This window comes from Rutidosis leptorrhynchoides, chromosome 4 (genome assembly GCF_046630445.1).
Source record: "Rutidosis leptorrhynchoides isolate AG116_Rl617_1_P2 chromosome 4, CSIRO_AGI_Rlap_v1, whole genome shotgun sequence".
Classification (NCBI taxonomy): Eukaryota; Viridiplantae; Streptophyta; class Magnoliopsida; order Asterales; family Asteraceae; genus Rutidosis; species Rutidosis leptorrhynchoides.
Genome location: NC_092336.1, coordinates 487,218,255 through 487,234,631, shown reverse-complemented (window position 1 = coordinate 487,234,631; position 16,377 = coordinate 487,218,255). Strand labels below are relative to the sequence as shown.

The following is a 16,377-nucleotide window of genomic DNA, read 5'->3' as shown; positions in this document are numbered from 1 at the left end:
AACACCTGGTAACCGACATTAACAAGATGCATATATAAGAATATCCCCATCATTCCGGGACACCCTTCGGATATGATATAAATTTCGAAGTACTAAAGCATCCGGTACTTTGGATGGGGTTTGTTAGGCCCAATAGATCTATCTTTAGGATTCGCGTCAATTAGGGTGTCTATTCCCTAATTCTTAGATTACCAGACTTAATAAAAAGGGGCATATTCGATTTCGATAATTCAACCATAGAATGTAGTTTCATGTACTTGTGTCTATTTTGTAAATCATTTATAAAACCTGCATGTATTCTCATCCCAAAAATATTAGATTTTAAAAGTGGGACTATAACTCACTTTCACAGATTTTTACTTCGTCGGGAAGTAAGACTTGGCCACTGGTTGATTCACGAACCTATAACAATATATACATATACATATATATCAAAGTATATTCAAAATATATTTACAACACTTTTAATATATTTTGATGTTTTAAGTTTATTAAGTCAGCTGTCCTCGTTAGTAACCTACAACTAGTTGTCCACAGTTAGATGTACAGAAATAAATCGATAAATATTATCTTGAATCAATCCACGACCCAGTGTATACGTATCTCAGTATTGATCACAACTCAAACTATATATATTTTGGAATCAACCTCAACCCTGTATAGCTAACTCCAACATTCACATATAGAGTGTCTATGGTTGTTCCGAAATATATATAGATGTGTCGACATGATAGGTCGAAACATTGTATACGTGCCTATGGTATCTCAAGATTACATAATATACAATACAAGTTGATTAAGTTATGGTTGGAATAGATTTATTACCAATTTTCACGTAGCTAAAATGAGAAAAATTATCCAATCTTGTTTTACCCATAACTTCTTCATTTTAAATCCGTTTTGAGTGAATCAAATTGCTATGGTTTCATATTGAACTCTATTTTATGAATCTAAATAGAAAAAGTATAGGTTTATAGTCGGAAAAATAAGTTACAAGTCGTTTTTGTAAAGGTAGTCATTTCAGTCGAAAGAACGACGTCTAGATGACCATTTTAGAAAACATACTTCCACTTTGAGTTTAACCATAATTTTTGGATATAGTTTCATGTTCATAATAAAAATCATTTTCTCAGAATAACAACTTTTAAATCAAAGTTTATCATAGTTTTTAATTAACTAACCCAAAACAGCCCGCGGTGTTACTACGACGGCGTAAATCCGGTTTTACGGTGTTTTTCGTGTTTCCAGGTTTTAAATCATTAAGTTAGCATATCATATAGATATAGAACATGTGTTTAGTTGATTTTTAAAGTCAAGTTAGAAGGATTAACTTTTGTTTGCGAACAAGTTTAGAATTAACTAAACTATGTTCTAGTGATTACAAGTTTAAACCTTCGAATAAGATAGCTTTATATGTATGAATCGAATGATGTTATGAACATCATTACTACCTTAAGTTCCTTGGATAAACCTACTGGAAAAGATAAAAATGGATCTAGCTTCAACGGATCCTTGGATGGCTCGAAGTTCTTGAAGCAGAATCATGACACGAAAACAAGTTAAAGTAAGATCATCACTTGAAATAAGATTGTTACAGTTATAGAAATTGAACCAAAGTTTGAATATGATTATTACCTTGTATTAGAATGATAACCTACTATAAGAAACAAAGATTTCTTGAGGTTGGATGATCACCTTACAAGATTGGAAGTGAGCTAGCAAACTTGAAAGTATTCTTGATTTTATGTAACTAGAACTTGTAGAATATATGAAGAACACTTAGAACTTGAAGATAGAACTTGAGAGAGATCAATTAGATGAAGAAAATTGAAGAATGAAAGTGTTTGTAGGTGTTTTTGGTCGTTGGTGTATGGATTAGATATAAAGGATATGTAATTTTGTTTTCATGTAAATAAGTCATGAATGATTACTCATATTTTTGTAATTTTATGAGATATTTCATGCTAGTTGCCAAATGATGGTTCCCACATGTGTTAGGTGACTCACATGGGCTGCTAAGAGCTGATCATTGGAGTGTATATACCAATAGTACATACATCTAAAAGTTGTGTATTGTACGAGTACGAATACGGGTGCATACGAGTAGAATTGTTGATGAAACTGAACGAGGATGTAACTGTAAGCATTTTTGTTAAGTAGAAGTATTTTGATAAGTGTATTGAAGTCTTTAAAAAGTGTATAAATACATATTAAAACACTACATGTATATACATTTTAACTGAGTCGTTAAGTCATCGTTAGTCGTTACATGTAAGTGTTGTTTTGAAACCTTTAGGTTAACGATCTTGTTAAATGTTGTTAACCCAATGTTTATAATATCAAATGAGATTTTAAATTATTATATTATCATGATATTATCATGTATGAATATCTCTTAATATGATATATATACATTAAATGTCTTTACAACGATAATCGTTACATATATGTCTCGTTTAAAAATCATTAAGTTAGTAGTCTTGTTTTTACATATGTACTTCATTGTTAATATACTTAATGGTATGTTTACTTATCATAGTATCATGTTAACTATATATATATCCATATATATGTCATCATATAGTTTTTACAAGTTTTAACGTTCGTGAATCACCGGTCAACTTGGGTGGTCAATTGTCTATATGAAACATATTTCAATTAATCAAGTCTTAACAAGTTTGATTGCTTAACATGTTGGAAACATTTAATCATGTAAATATCAATCTCAATTAATATATATATACATGAAAAGTTCGGGTCATTACAGTACCTACCCGTTAAATAAATTTCGTCCCGAAATTTTAATCTGTTGAAGGTGTTGACGAATCTTCTGGAAATAGATGCGGGTATTTCTTCTTCATCTGATCTTCACGCTCCCAGGTGAACTCGGGTCCTCTACGAGCATTCCATCGAACCTTAACAATTGATATCTTGTTTTGCTTAAGTCTTTTAACCTCACGATCCATTATTTCGACGGGTTCTTCGATGAATTGAAGTTTTTCGTTGATTTGGATTTCATTTAACGGAATAGTGAGATCTTCTTTAGCAAAACATTTCTTCAAATTCGAGACGTGGAAAGTGTTATGTACAGCCGCGAGTTGTTGAGGTAACTCAAGTCGGTAAGCTACTGGTCCGATACGATCAATAATCTTGAATGGTCCAATATACCTTGGATTTAATTTCCCTCGTTTACCAAATCGAACAACGCCTTTCCAAGGTGCAACTTTAAGCATGACCATCTCTCCAATTTCAAATTCTATATCTATTCTTTTAATGTCAGCGTAGCTCTTTTGTCGACTTTGGGCGGTTTTCAACCGTTGTTGAATTTGGATGATCTTCTCGGTAGTTTCTTGTATAATCTCCGGACCCGTAATCTGTCTATCCCCCACTTCACTCCAACAAATCGGAGACCTGCACTTTCTACCATAAAGTGCTTCAAATGGCGCCATCTCAATGCTTGAATGGTAGCTGTTGTTGTAGGAAAATTCTGCTAACGGTAGATGTCGATCCCAACTGTTTCCGAAATCAATAACACATGCTCGTAGCATGTCTTCAAGCGTTTGTATCGTCCTTTCGCTCTGCCCATCAGTTTGTGGATGATAGGCAGTACTCATGTCTAGACGAGTTCCTAATGCTTGCTGTGATGTCTGCCAGAATCTTGAAATAAATCTGCCATCCCTATCAGAGATAATAGAGATTGGTATTCCATGTCTGGAGACGACTTCCTTCAAATACAGTCGTGCTAACTTCTCCATCTTGTCATCTTCTCTTATTGGCAGGAAGTGTGCTGATTTCGTGAGACGATCAACTATTACCCAAATAGTATCAAAACCACTTGCAGTCCTTGGCAATTTAGTGATGAAATTCATAGTAATGTTTTTCCATTTCCATTCCGGGATTTCGGGTTGTTGAAGTAAACCTGATGGTTTCTGATGCTCAGCTTTGACCTTAGAACACGTCAAACATTCTCCTATGTATTTAGCAACATCGGCTTTCATACCCGGCCACCAAAAATGTTTCTTGAGATCCTTGTACATCTTCCCCGTTCCAGGATGTATTGAGTATCTGGTTTTATGAGCTTCTCTAAGTACCATTTCTCTCATATCTTCAAATTTTGGTACCCAAATCCTTTCAGCCCTATACCGGGTTCCGTCTTCCCGAATATTAAGATGCTTCTCCGATCCTTTGGGTATTTCATCCTTTAAATTTCCCTTTTTTAAAACTCCTTGTTGCGCCTCCTTTATTTGAGTAGTAAGGTTATTATGAATCATTATATTCATAGATTTTACTCGAATGGGTTCTCTGTCCTTCCTGCTCAAGGCATCGGCTACCACATTTGCCTTCCCCTGGTGGTAACGAATCTCAAAGTCGTAATCATTCAATAATTCAATCCACCTACGCTACCTCATATTCAGTTGTTTCTGATTAAATATGTGTTGAAGACTTTTATGGTCGGTATATATAATACTTTTGACCCCATATAAGTAGTGCCTCCAAGTCTTTAATGCAAAAACAACCGCGCCTAATTCCAAATCATGCGTCGTATAATTTTGTTCGTGAATCTTCAATTGTCTAGACGCATAAGCAATCACCTTCTTTCGTTGCATTAATACACAACCGAGACCTTGCTTTGATGCGTCACAATAAATCACAAAATCATCATTCCCTTCAGGCAATGACAATATAGGTGCCGTAGTTAGCTTTTTCTTCAATAACTGAAACGCTTTCTCTTGTTCATCATTCCATTCAAATTTCTTCCCTTTATGCGTTAATGCAGTCAAGGGTTTTGCTATTCTGGAAAAGTCTTGGATGAACCTTCTGTAGTAACCAGCTAGTCCTAAAAACTGGCGTATGTGTTTCGGAGTTTTCGGGGTTTCCCACTTTTCAACAGTTTCTATCTTTGCCGGATCCACCTTAATACCTTCTTTGTTCACTATGTGACCGAGGAATTGAACTTCTTCCAACCAAAATGCACACTTTGAAAACTTAGCGTACAATTCTTCCTTCCTCAATACTTCTAACACCTTTCTCAAATGTTCACCGTGTTCTTGGTCATTCTTTGAGTAAATAAGTATGTCATCAATGAAAACAATGACAAACTTGTCAAGGTATGGTCCACACACTCGGTTCATAAGGTCCATGAACACAGCTGGTGCATTAGTTAAACCAAACGGCATGACTATAAACTCGTAATGACCGTAACGTGTTCTGAAAGCAGTCTTTGGAATATCATCTTCTTTCACCCGCATTTGATGATACCCGGAACGTAAGTCAATCTTTGAATAAACAGACGAGCCTTGTAGTTGATCAAATAAGTCGTCGATTCTCGGTAGTGGGTAGCGGTTCTTGATGGTAAGTTTGTTCAACTCTCGGTAGTCGATACACAACCTGAATGTACCATCTTTCTTCTTGACAAACAAAACAGGAGCTCCCCACGGTGATGTGCTTGGTCGAATGAAACCACGCTCTAAAAGTTCTTGTAATTGGCTTTGCAGTTCTTTCATCTCGCTGGGTGCGAGTCTGTAAGGAGCACGAGCTATTGGTGCAGCTCCTGGTACAAGATCTATTTGAAATTCAACGGATCGATGTGGGGGTAATCCCGGTAATTCTTTCGGAAATACATCGGGAAATTCTTTTGCAATGGGAACATCATTGATGCTCTTTTCTTCAGTTTGTACTTTCTCGACGTGTGCTAGAACAGCATAGCAACCTTTTCTTATTAGTTTTTGTGCCTTCAAATTACTAATAAGATGTAGCTTCGTGTTTCCCTTTTCTCCGTACACCATTAAGGGTTTTCCTTTTTCTCGTATAATGCGAATTGCATTTTTGTAACAAACGATCTCTGCTTTCACTTCTTTCAACCAGTCCATACCGATTATCACATCAAAACTCCCTAACTCTACTGGTATCAAATCAATCTTAAATGTTTCGCTAACCAGTTTAATTTCTCGATTCCGACATATATTATCTGCTGAAATTAATTTACCATTTGCTAATTCGAGTAAAAATTTACTATCCAAAGGCGTCAATGGACAACTTAATTTAGCACAAAAATCTCTACTCATATAGCTTCTATCCGCACCCGAATCAAATAAAACGTAAGCAGATTTATTGTCAATAAGAAACGTACCCGTAACAAGCTCCGGGTCTTCCTGTGCCTCTGCCGCATTAATATTGAAAACTCTTCCGCGGCCTTGTCCATTCGTGTTCTCCTGGTTCGGGCAATTTCTAATAATGTGGCCCGGTTTTCCACATTTATAACAAACTACATTGGCATAACTTGCTCCGACACTACTTGCTCCGCCATTACTCGTTCCGACACCATTTGTTCCTTTCATTCTATTAACCCCTGTTCCGTAGACCTCACACTTCGCCGCGCTATGACCATTTTTTTTACACTTGTTGCAAAATTTGGTGCAGAACCCCGAGTGATACTTTTCACACCTTTGGCATAGCTGCTTCTGATTGTTGTTGTTGTTGCGGTTATTATTGTTATTGGGATGATTGTTGTAGTTGCTGTTGTTGTTGTTGTTGTTGTGGGGCCGTTTGTTGTAGTTGCGATTGATGTTGCGGTTGTTGGGATAATTGTTGCGATTATTGTTGTAATTGCTGTTGTTGTTGTATTGGTGATTCTTATCACCGTTTTCCTCCCACTTTCTTTTGACTTGCTTCACATTGGTCTCTTCAGCAGTCTGTTCTTTAATTCTTTCTTCAATCTGGTTCACTAGTTTGTGAGCCATTCTACATGCCTGTTGTATGGAGGCGGGCTCGTGTGAACTTATATCTTCTTGGATTCTTTCCGGTAATCCTTTCACAGACGCGTCGATCTTCTCTTCCTCATCTTCGAATGCTCCCGGACATAATAGGCACAATTCTGTGAATCGTCTTTCGTACGTGGTAATATCAAATCCTTGGGATCGTAACCCTCTAAGTTCTGTCTTGAGCTTATTGACCTCGGTTCTGGGACGGTACTTCTCGTTCATCAAGTGCTTGAATGCTGACCACGGTAGTGCGTACGCATCGTCTTGTCCCACTTGCTCTAGATAGGTATTCCACCATGTTAACGCAGAACCTGTGAAGGTATGCGTAGCGTACTTCACTTTGTCCTCTTCAGTACACTTACTTATGACAAACACCGATTCGACCTTCTCGGTCCACCGTTTCAATCCGATCGGTCCTTCGGTTCCATCAAATTCCAAAGGTTTGCAGGCAGTGAATTCTTTGTAGGTGCATCCTACACGATTTCCTGTACTGCTAGATCCAAGGTTATTGTTGGTATGTAGTGCAGCCTGTACTGCGGCTATGTTTGAAACTAGAAAAGTACGGAATTCCTCTTCATTCATATTCACGGTGTGTCGAGTAGTCGGTGCCATTTCCTTCAAAATAGTCAAATGGAACAAGTTAATCATACAGAATATTAAGAGTAGTTAATAGTATTTCATAGCATAATATGAACTCATTTATAAAAGCTTTTTCTTCATATTAGCGTTTTATAAGTTTAAATTCGGGTAGTACCTACCCGTTAAGTTCATACTTAGTAGCTAATATACAATTCAACTACTACAATTCTATATGAAAAACTGATTATAATAATATTTCGCGTTCAAACTTTTACACAATATTTTACAAACTTACAATACCGCTTATTTTACATATAGCATGAAATATAGCACACAATAAATTTGATACGAGATGGTTGTGAAGATAATTCTAGCTAGTACACAAGTTGTTCAGCAAAGGCAATAAAGACACGTAATTCATACGTCCAGAAACAAGTCATGCATTCTGGTTTTACTAGGATTACTTCCCATCCTTGGTCTTGTGGAACATAACCGTTATGGCCGTTGATAAGACAGCGTGTTGTAACGTCGTCAAAGGGACGAGGGTTACGTAATGTCCAACAGTCCCGTAACAATCTAAAAACCTCATTTCTTACCCCAATTACCGACTCCGTCACTTGTGGGAACGTTTTGTTTAATAGTTGTAGCCCGATGTTCTTGTTCTCACTTTGGTGAGAAGCGAACATTACTAATCCGTAAGCATAACATGCTTCTTTATGTTGCATGTTAGCCGCTTTTTCTAAATCACGAAGTCCAATATTCGGATATATTGAGTCAAAATAATTTCTTAACCCATTGCGTAAAATAGCATTTGGGTTCCCCGCAATATATGCGTCAAAGTAAACACATCGTAACTTATGGATTTCCCAATGTGATATCCCCCATCTTTCGAACGAAAGCCTTTTATAAACCAAGGCATTCTTGGAACGTTCTTCGAATGTCTTACAAACTGATCTCGCCTTAAATAGTTGTGCCGAAGAATTCTGACCGACTCTAGACAAGATTTCATCAATCATGTCTCCGGGTAGGTCTCTTAAAATATTGGGTTGTCTATCCATTTTGTGTTTTTATACTGTAAAATAGACAAGAGTTAGATTCATAAAAAAAATACTTATTAATACAAGCAATTTTTACATATATCATAAAGCATAAGCACACTATATTACATATATTACACCACACGAATACAACTATCTTATTCCGACTCGCTTGTTTCTTCTTCTTCGGTTTTAGTTCGTTTTGCCAAGTTTCTAGGGATATATGATGTTCCCCTAATACGAGCCATCATTTTCCACATTGGTTTAGAAAAACCTGGTGGTTTAGAGGTTCCCGGGTCATTGTTACAACTTAAGGACTTCGGGGGTTGATGATACATATAAAGTTCATCGGGGTTGGAATTAGATTTCTCTATTTTTATGCCCTTTCCCTTATTATTTTCTTTTGCCTTTTTAAATTCAGTTGGGATAATTTCTATAACATCATCGGAAAAACGTCTTCAAATTCACCTACCACCGGAATTTCACGAATAGGTGGTGGCTTATCACGAGTATCAACAACATGGGCAAGAAAAGCCATGCCACCACTAATAAGAAAACGACGTGCCCGTGCAAAGGAACATATCGGCATAAGTCTTCTTCGTTTATCGCCATGAATAATTAACTCTCCCCCACTTGGGGTTTTTACCTGAAATAAACTTATCATGGCATGCAATATCGGCTCTATGACGATCGAGCCAATCCATACCAACAACGATATCAAAATCACCCAAAGTCATCGGAATGAGATCGATTTTAAAACTTTCGGCACCAAATACAACATCACAATTTTTACACACGTCAACCACTAGCACCGCCTTGCCGTCCGCTATTTCAACTTCTACCGGACGACTTAACTTAGCTAGCGGTCTATTAAGTTTAGGTACAAATTTAGGAGACACAAACGACAAGTTAGCACCATTATCAAAAAGTATCCTTGTCGGATTAGAATTAACCATGAAAATATCTGAGACAACTTCGTTCGATTGTTTGGCTTCATCATTGGTCATCAAATAATTTCGACCCCTAGCCGTACCCGCCGCCTTTTCTAATCGCTTAACATTATCATTGCGCAACTCGGGACACTCGGGCCTCTTGTGCCCTTCTTTACCACAATTGAAACAAGTAAATTTGGGTGTGGAAGGTGAGTTGGGGCAATCACGAGAGATGTGACCTTTTTGCCCACAAGTATAGCAAGTGGGTACATGACCACCGGAGCCACCTTTCTTCACGCTATTAACACTTTCGGAGCCCTTCTTGTTCTTTTTGTTGGAAAAGCTCGATTGACTCGAATTCTCGAACTTCCTCTTACCAAAAGTAAAACTACTCTTTCTCAACACAAGCGCTTCAAAACCCTTCGCCATATTGAACAATTCATCAAAGCTCTTCACCACGTTCACACTAATTTTCTCTTGATAGTTATCATTCAAGATTCGATAGAAATCTTCTTTCAACATTTTATCATTCCCGACATACTCCGGGCAAAATTGGGTCTTGGACAAAAACACAGATTTGAGAGTGTCCAAATCCATAGACCCTTGCCTCGAGGAACGTAGCTCGTCCTTAAGCCTAGTAAGATCGGCCGAAGTTCGGTACTCATCGAAAAACTCCTTCTTGAATTCATCCCAAGTGAATTCCATGCATTGTTCTTCACCATAAAGTTGGATTTTCGCGTCCCACCACAATTTAGCATCACCTCTTAACATGCTACAACCATATCTCGTCTTTTTATCGAGAGGGCATTCACATGTACGAAAAGCCCCCTCCATATCGGAGATCCAACGGGCACTCTTAAGTGGGTCCCGTTCACCGTCTAAGGTGGGAGGTTGAGAGTCCTTGAAATTCTTATAGAAGAAGTCCCGTCTCCCCACATTATCCTCTTGAAGAACGGCCTTAACTTGCTCCTTTACCACATTGACCAGTTGCTCGTCAATCGTGTCTAGGAACTTCTTCTTAACATCTTCGAGAAACTCCGCCTTTTGACATTTAAAGATGGCCTCAACTTTGGCCGTCAACTCGGCGTCCTCACTTGTATCCCCGTTACCATTATCGGGTCCATTTCTCGTCTTCATTCTATAAAACGAAATGGATTAGACGGTGAAACAAAGGGACATAACACAAGCGTATATACATATACACCACACTACTCCATCTTGCTCAACAATCGTCGTACATTACTTGTTTGACACGAATTGCACCCGTAACGATGGTAGCTAATCATTGTTACGCGAGCACCTCGCATTAACTTGCTAGTACAACGTCTATCTCGCTTGATGTTTGCTAAACACAACACAAAATAATTAGCACAAGGTTAGTTCACATAAACCAAAGCACTAACAATTCCCGATTAGACCCAAAATCCTACAAGTCTCGCATAAAGCGTACACACAATAAAGTCTAAGTCTAGGCACCTATCTCAAGTCGCCTAAATCCCTTAGACCATGCTCTAATACCACTTGTAACGACCCAACCAATAACCGACCGAAAACAGTCCCCAAAAAAAAAATTAAAAACTGCTGTACAGGGGAGTGCGCGGCGCGCTCCCCTTGAAGTGCGCGGCGCGCACAACTCCATCCAGGTTATGTCCGGACTGATTTTTACACGTAAAAAGATGTGCGCAATTCCCGACCTAATTAGACCAAACGCTTTTCACAACATGTTTATATATGTAAAACTAACACGAATCAAACATAAAAGTAATGCGGGGCCCACAATGCCCAAAATACGTGTTTCATACGAATCATGAGTTTCGACCACAAAAAGTTTAAATGCCAAATGACCCTACGAGCATGGTGTTTGGGGTTAAACTACCCAAGTCTCGGTCAAACTCCAAAAGATAATACTTCCAAAAAGCGTCCCCTAACAACAAGCGGGATCTCTACTCCAAAACAATGCCCTTACCCTTGTCCACACCTGTGCCTATAAAAAGGTAAACAACGAGAGGGTAAGCTAACGCTTAATGAATGCAATAATTATACATATACATATATAATCTACTTACTTGCATCACTTACTCAATACCGTACACAAGCTAGCAATTCAACAACCATGCAAAAATTATGCATATACCATTAATCGCAATTCACAATGAGCTAGCAATACCAATAGCATATAGCTCATAATTAAATATGCTAATACACAATTCATACAACCATGGTTAACCAATCGTAAAAGGAATGGTACTCAAATTTCCCATCGGTGTTCGTAACAACCGTTAGTGTACAACACATATATCACTAACCCTTGGACAACACATATCCGTTTATAAAATTGTTAGTGTACAACACATATAACACTAAAATGGACAACGCATATCCAAGCATAAATCGTTAGTGTACAACACATATACCACTAATTTGGACAACATATATCCATTCATAAAACCGTTAGTGTACAACGCATATATCACTAACTCGGACAACACATATCCATTTCTACAAGTAAACACATCATATACGTACATGTATACTTATTCCATTCACCTTAACGATTTGGTGACGGTTAAATACTTCCGTAAGCTTCAAAGCAAAGTACCTAATGCAATAAGTACTTAATTAACAAACAAACTAGTTGGATTAAATGCCAACAATTCACTCATGTGCATTTAATGACTTAAATGCATTAAATGCCCCATTTTCATCAAAACCGCCCCTTAAGGGTCAAGACCATCATCAATCACTTAGAAGCTAGTGATTAAGGTACAATAACACTTACTAAGACATAATTAGGGTATTTCACACCCATAATTCCCAACTAGGTCAATAATCAAACCTTTGACTAATTTAAAGTCGATACACCCATTTCGGGTCATCCATTATCCCAACTAACACCCATTTACCAATTAACTAAGTGTGTTAGCAATTAACTAACCAATTAGGGTTCATAAACATAATTTAATACTTTGAAACCCTAGGTTAGTTACCATTTAACCTTCATGACTCCATTTTACCCAAGAACACCCAAAATCACTAAATATGGGTTTTATGTTCATCATTTACTCAAACCCTAACCCTTACACAAAATCAAAGTAAGGAAATTAAAGTTAGAGCATACCACTACAACCAAAACGAAGATAGAGATGAAATGAACAACTTTAATGCTTGAACTTTATCCCGAAACAAGCTCCTTCCTCTTGGATTTAAGCTCTCTCACTCAAGAAATCACAATCTCTCTCTAAATTAAAGTGAAGAAGATAAGGTTGTTGAAAATGGAGTGAATGATACTCCACAAACTGACCAAACTGCCTTTAATTCGTCCACAAGTGCAATTACCAAAATGCCCATCAAAATATCTGATTAAAAAGGGCTGAACCCGGCTACAGTAAAGGGTGCGCGGCGCGCACTAAGCTCAGATCACTCTCTGACTTCTGTTTAACTGCTCAATCATTCCCACACTTTATGTACTCTATTTACTCTGCTGTACAATGAAGATTAGGGTCTTACATAGCAAAATTTGAAGGTGCCAAAATGGATGGCTCGTCCGAGTTTGGCTGGCCCTTAAATATTTTCTTATTATCCATTGTTTTAAGGTCTTATATAAATAATGTGTCAAATATGATTATGAAAATATTGTTAAATGTCTTTTATAAGAGAGTTAGGAGTTTTTTTATATGTCTGATTATTTGAATAAGTTATCCATTTTACAGCTTGGGGTCAATGTGGAAGATGAACATTGCTGCATTCGATATCCAAAAAAGAGAGAAGATAAGGATAACCTATCAGGTGTTGATGTCAACAATTTGGCAGTCATTGAGGTTCGAATTTGAGAAACGGGCCACTGCTTGGGAAGATGTTGAAAAATTTAAACATAACATGAGGTATTTCTCTAAAATTTTGTTTATGATTGTTCTAATTTTCAGTAGAAAATTAGTATATCTTTATCTTGACTATAAAATGTCATGTTGAGTTAAGTTTATTTTGTTCTGATCATAAATGACATAACTCCAAATTAAGATGAAGTTGAACAATGTAGAGCTCGTGTTCAAATTAAGATGTTGAAAAAGGTTGTCGTTGGAAGACATATATTCGAAGTGAACAGGGCATCAATGAAATTTGTATCGTGTGTGTGTTTGTGTGAACAAGATTGATTAAAATGTTGATGTTATAGTGTGTGTATAAAGTGTGTTTAGCATAGAAATATATGTGTGGCTTTAATTTGATTAATTAGGGTTTTGAAGCTACCAGGACTTGCATTATATGGTAGATGGATAATTGGATATGGTTGTTGTAGTTTATTACGTTTCAGTTTCGTACATTAATGAAGAAAGTATATAGTAAATGAAATTAATCAATGAGTACCGAGTAGAGTTTTTAAGTAAATCGGGAATATAGGTTTTGGATTGATTGATCAAATTTTGGTTGCATAACCATATGAAAAAAGAAAAATAATGTGTGTTTTTTTTTTTTTTGGGTAAAGGGTTCTACCCGGTAAATATTATTTATAAAAAAATAATAAAAATACAAATAAGAACAACGGCCACAAGCGCACCTTGCGACCTCACAAACAACCACAAACCTCGCTAGACCTACAAACAACCAAGACTAGCAAAAAACAAAGACATATAACGACCCACCTATACAATAACACCTATCACAACCAACCCGATTTCATGCCAAATGGTGCCTTTGTCTTAGGAGCATTTTTTCCTGCCATAAACATAGCCGTTTCCTCTTTATCAGATTCAACATCGCTCGGTTCATTAACTAGATTATCATTATTTAAAGTTCCGAACGAATTTTGAATCTCCACTTGAGCACCCTTACTTGTCCCAGCTTGCGAACTTCTCTTCTTCTCATCATGAACAACCTTCCGACGATAGACCAATTTTGGATTAGATTTACCAACCCCAAAACCCCCTTTATTCCCCTTCTTTGGATCCACAACAGCACCACCTTTTCCCTTCTTCTTTATGACATCTTCGAAACCATCTGCATCCACATGTTGTTGTCGTTGTCCAGGAATTAGCGTAACATCCTTCGCTACATTAACCTGGACAACTATATTCTTAGGGCACTGACTATCCGTGTGACCAAAACATTTGCAGCCCTCACACCTTGGCGGTCTCCACTCATAGTCGATAGTAACCACGTCAATAACCTTTTCATTAGATAATAAGCTTGGCGTGGCAACAGTAAGGTTATCCTTTAACTCATATTCAGCTGAAACTTCAACCATTGCTCGCGCATAATTTGGCCGACCCCATGACTCCATGCACATTGTGCTAGTAAACGAATCAAGCATCATAGGTTTACCAATTTTAGACGCGATTGCACTCAGACCATCAGCTGTAAAACCTGCTAGAGGAACATCATAAAGCTTTACCCAAACCGGCACCTTCGTTAGATTCTCCTTTGTCAACGAGATATGTGGGGACCACTTATTAAGTATGATAGGAACACCACGTATCATCCATGGCCCGTTCTCCAGAACCTTCATCATACCATCCTCCGTACCAAACTTAAAAAAGAAAAATCCTTTTGCATTCATCATGGAGTTTTCTATTCCATATTTCTTCCAGGCATTCAAAACATATTTTTGTACAACCGGGAACGCAATTCGTTTACCTATGAAGTAACCGTACAATGTATTATTATACCGCTTAGACGCTTCTTTGATCGAGGAAACAGGTATCACAACATCCACACCATCCTCCATAATATCGGTCGATTCAAATAAACGAAAATTTACACTTTTCTTTTGAGAGAGATAAGAAGAACCATCCACAGCCTTAGCGAACGAACTTGGAGGTTGACTAACATTAACCTGATCAAGTGGATTCAAGTGAGATGCATCCTTCACTATTTCTTGATTCTCCAGGATATCAATAGAATCAGTCCCCTGGTCACGGACCTGAGCTTCAGTTCCATTATTAGCTCCCTCTGCATAATGAACTTTACCTTGGTGCTTGTTAGTGCACGCAGAATTAAGTTCAGGAAACTGATATCCATCTTTGATATTCAATTGGTCTCCATTCGTAATACCAGTGTTGTCATCTACAACAGATTCTTTTGCAGCCTCATTATTCAAACCAGAAAAAGAGTAGTCATTAGGAATACCTGTTGTTGTCGATTTAAATGGTGGCGCTTCATTTCCCGCAGAAGAATCTGACGATTCATCCCTTGAATGAATACTAACACGATCTGTGTTACTCGCATCAGATTCAGATTCGATTTGATTATACTCGTCAAATCCTATTTTCCGATTCCTTAGAACCCTGGGAACAGTTTCAACTACCTTTTTCTTCTTCTTTCCTCCTGAATTCTTGCCCATGACAGTCAAACCAATCGATTACCAGTTAAATACCCACCAGATTTGATAAACAAATTGAAATAGTGACGAGGGTGGAAAAAATCGCCAGATGTAGTGTGAACACAGGAGAGAGAAAAAGGTGTTTTTTTTTTTCAATTGCTACTTGTGTATATGTGTTTGTGGATAACATGGTCGGTGGTTGATTACTTATACGTTTGTTGTTGATCTTAGGCGGAACTCGGAGTAAGTGTTTGAGGCAATAGATGAAGAGGATAAAGCGATTGAAAAGGATGATGGTCTACCTCCTGTATTGTTAGCTAGCTGCGAAGATCGTGCAAATCATCTCCATGCTACATCATTGGGTTTAGATATTATATATGAACTTGTAATATCTGTCATCAAACTTTAACAAAATTACCTATCAACTGCCTTATCAACTATGTTGCACCCACTACTGTATCTATCTACCAAGATTGAGACGACTATGTTGCACCTACTACTGGATCTATCTACCAAGATTGAGAGCTCACTTTTATCATTTTTCAAGTACATTCTCAGATTAACCTGCAAGTCTAACTTGAGTTGTATATTCAAATAAATGAGAACCATACATGATAATAATATTTAGCAACAGGCTCATTCACTTCAGATGCCCATTTAGTTTTGTAGTCATGAATTTGCAACTGAAAATCAAAACAAATCAAATTCTCTATTACTTATTTGTTGCATCGAATATAAAGCCCTTCAGATAAAGT

At 37.4% G+C, this 16,377-nt stretch overlaps 1 long non-coding RNA gene across 13 annotated transcripts in view; it reads left to right on the top strand.

Annotated features, from left to right (window-relative positions):
• LOC139844631 (uncharacterized) overlaps nt 1–16,168 on the top strand; it is a 42,291-nt gene extending 26,123 nt beyond the window's left edge. For all 13 annotated transcript variants that reach the window (XR_011758047.1, XR_011758046.1, XR_011758044.1 and 10 more), the window contains 2 exons: nt 13,020–13,190; nt 15,854–16,168. This is a non-coding gene — a long non-coding RNA (uncharacterized lncRNA). The remainder of the gene's footprint in view (nt 1–13,019; nt 13,191–15,853) is intronic.
• Nucleotides 16,169–16,377: the final 209 nt, after the last annotated feature.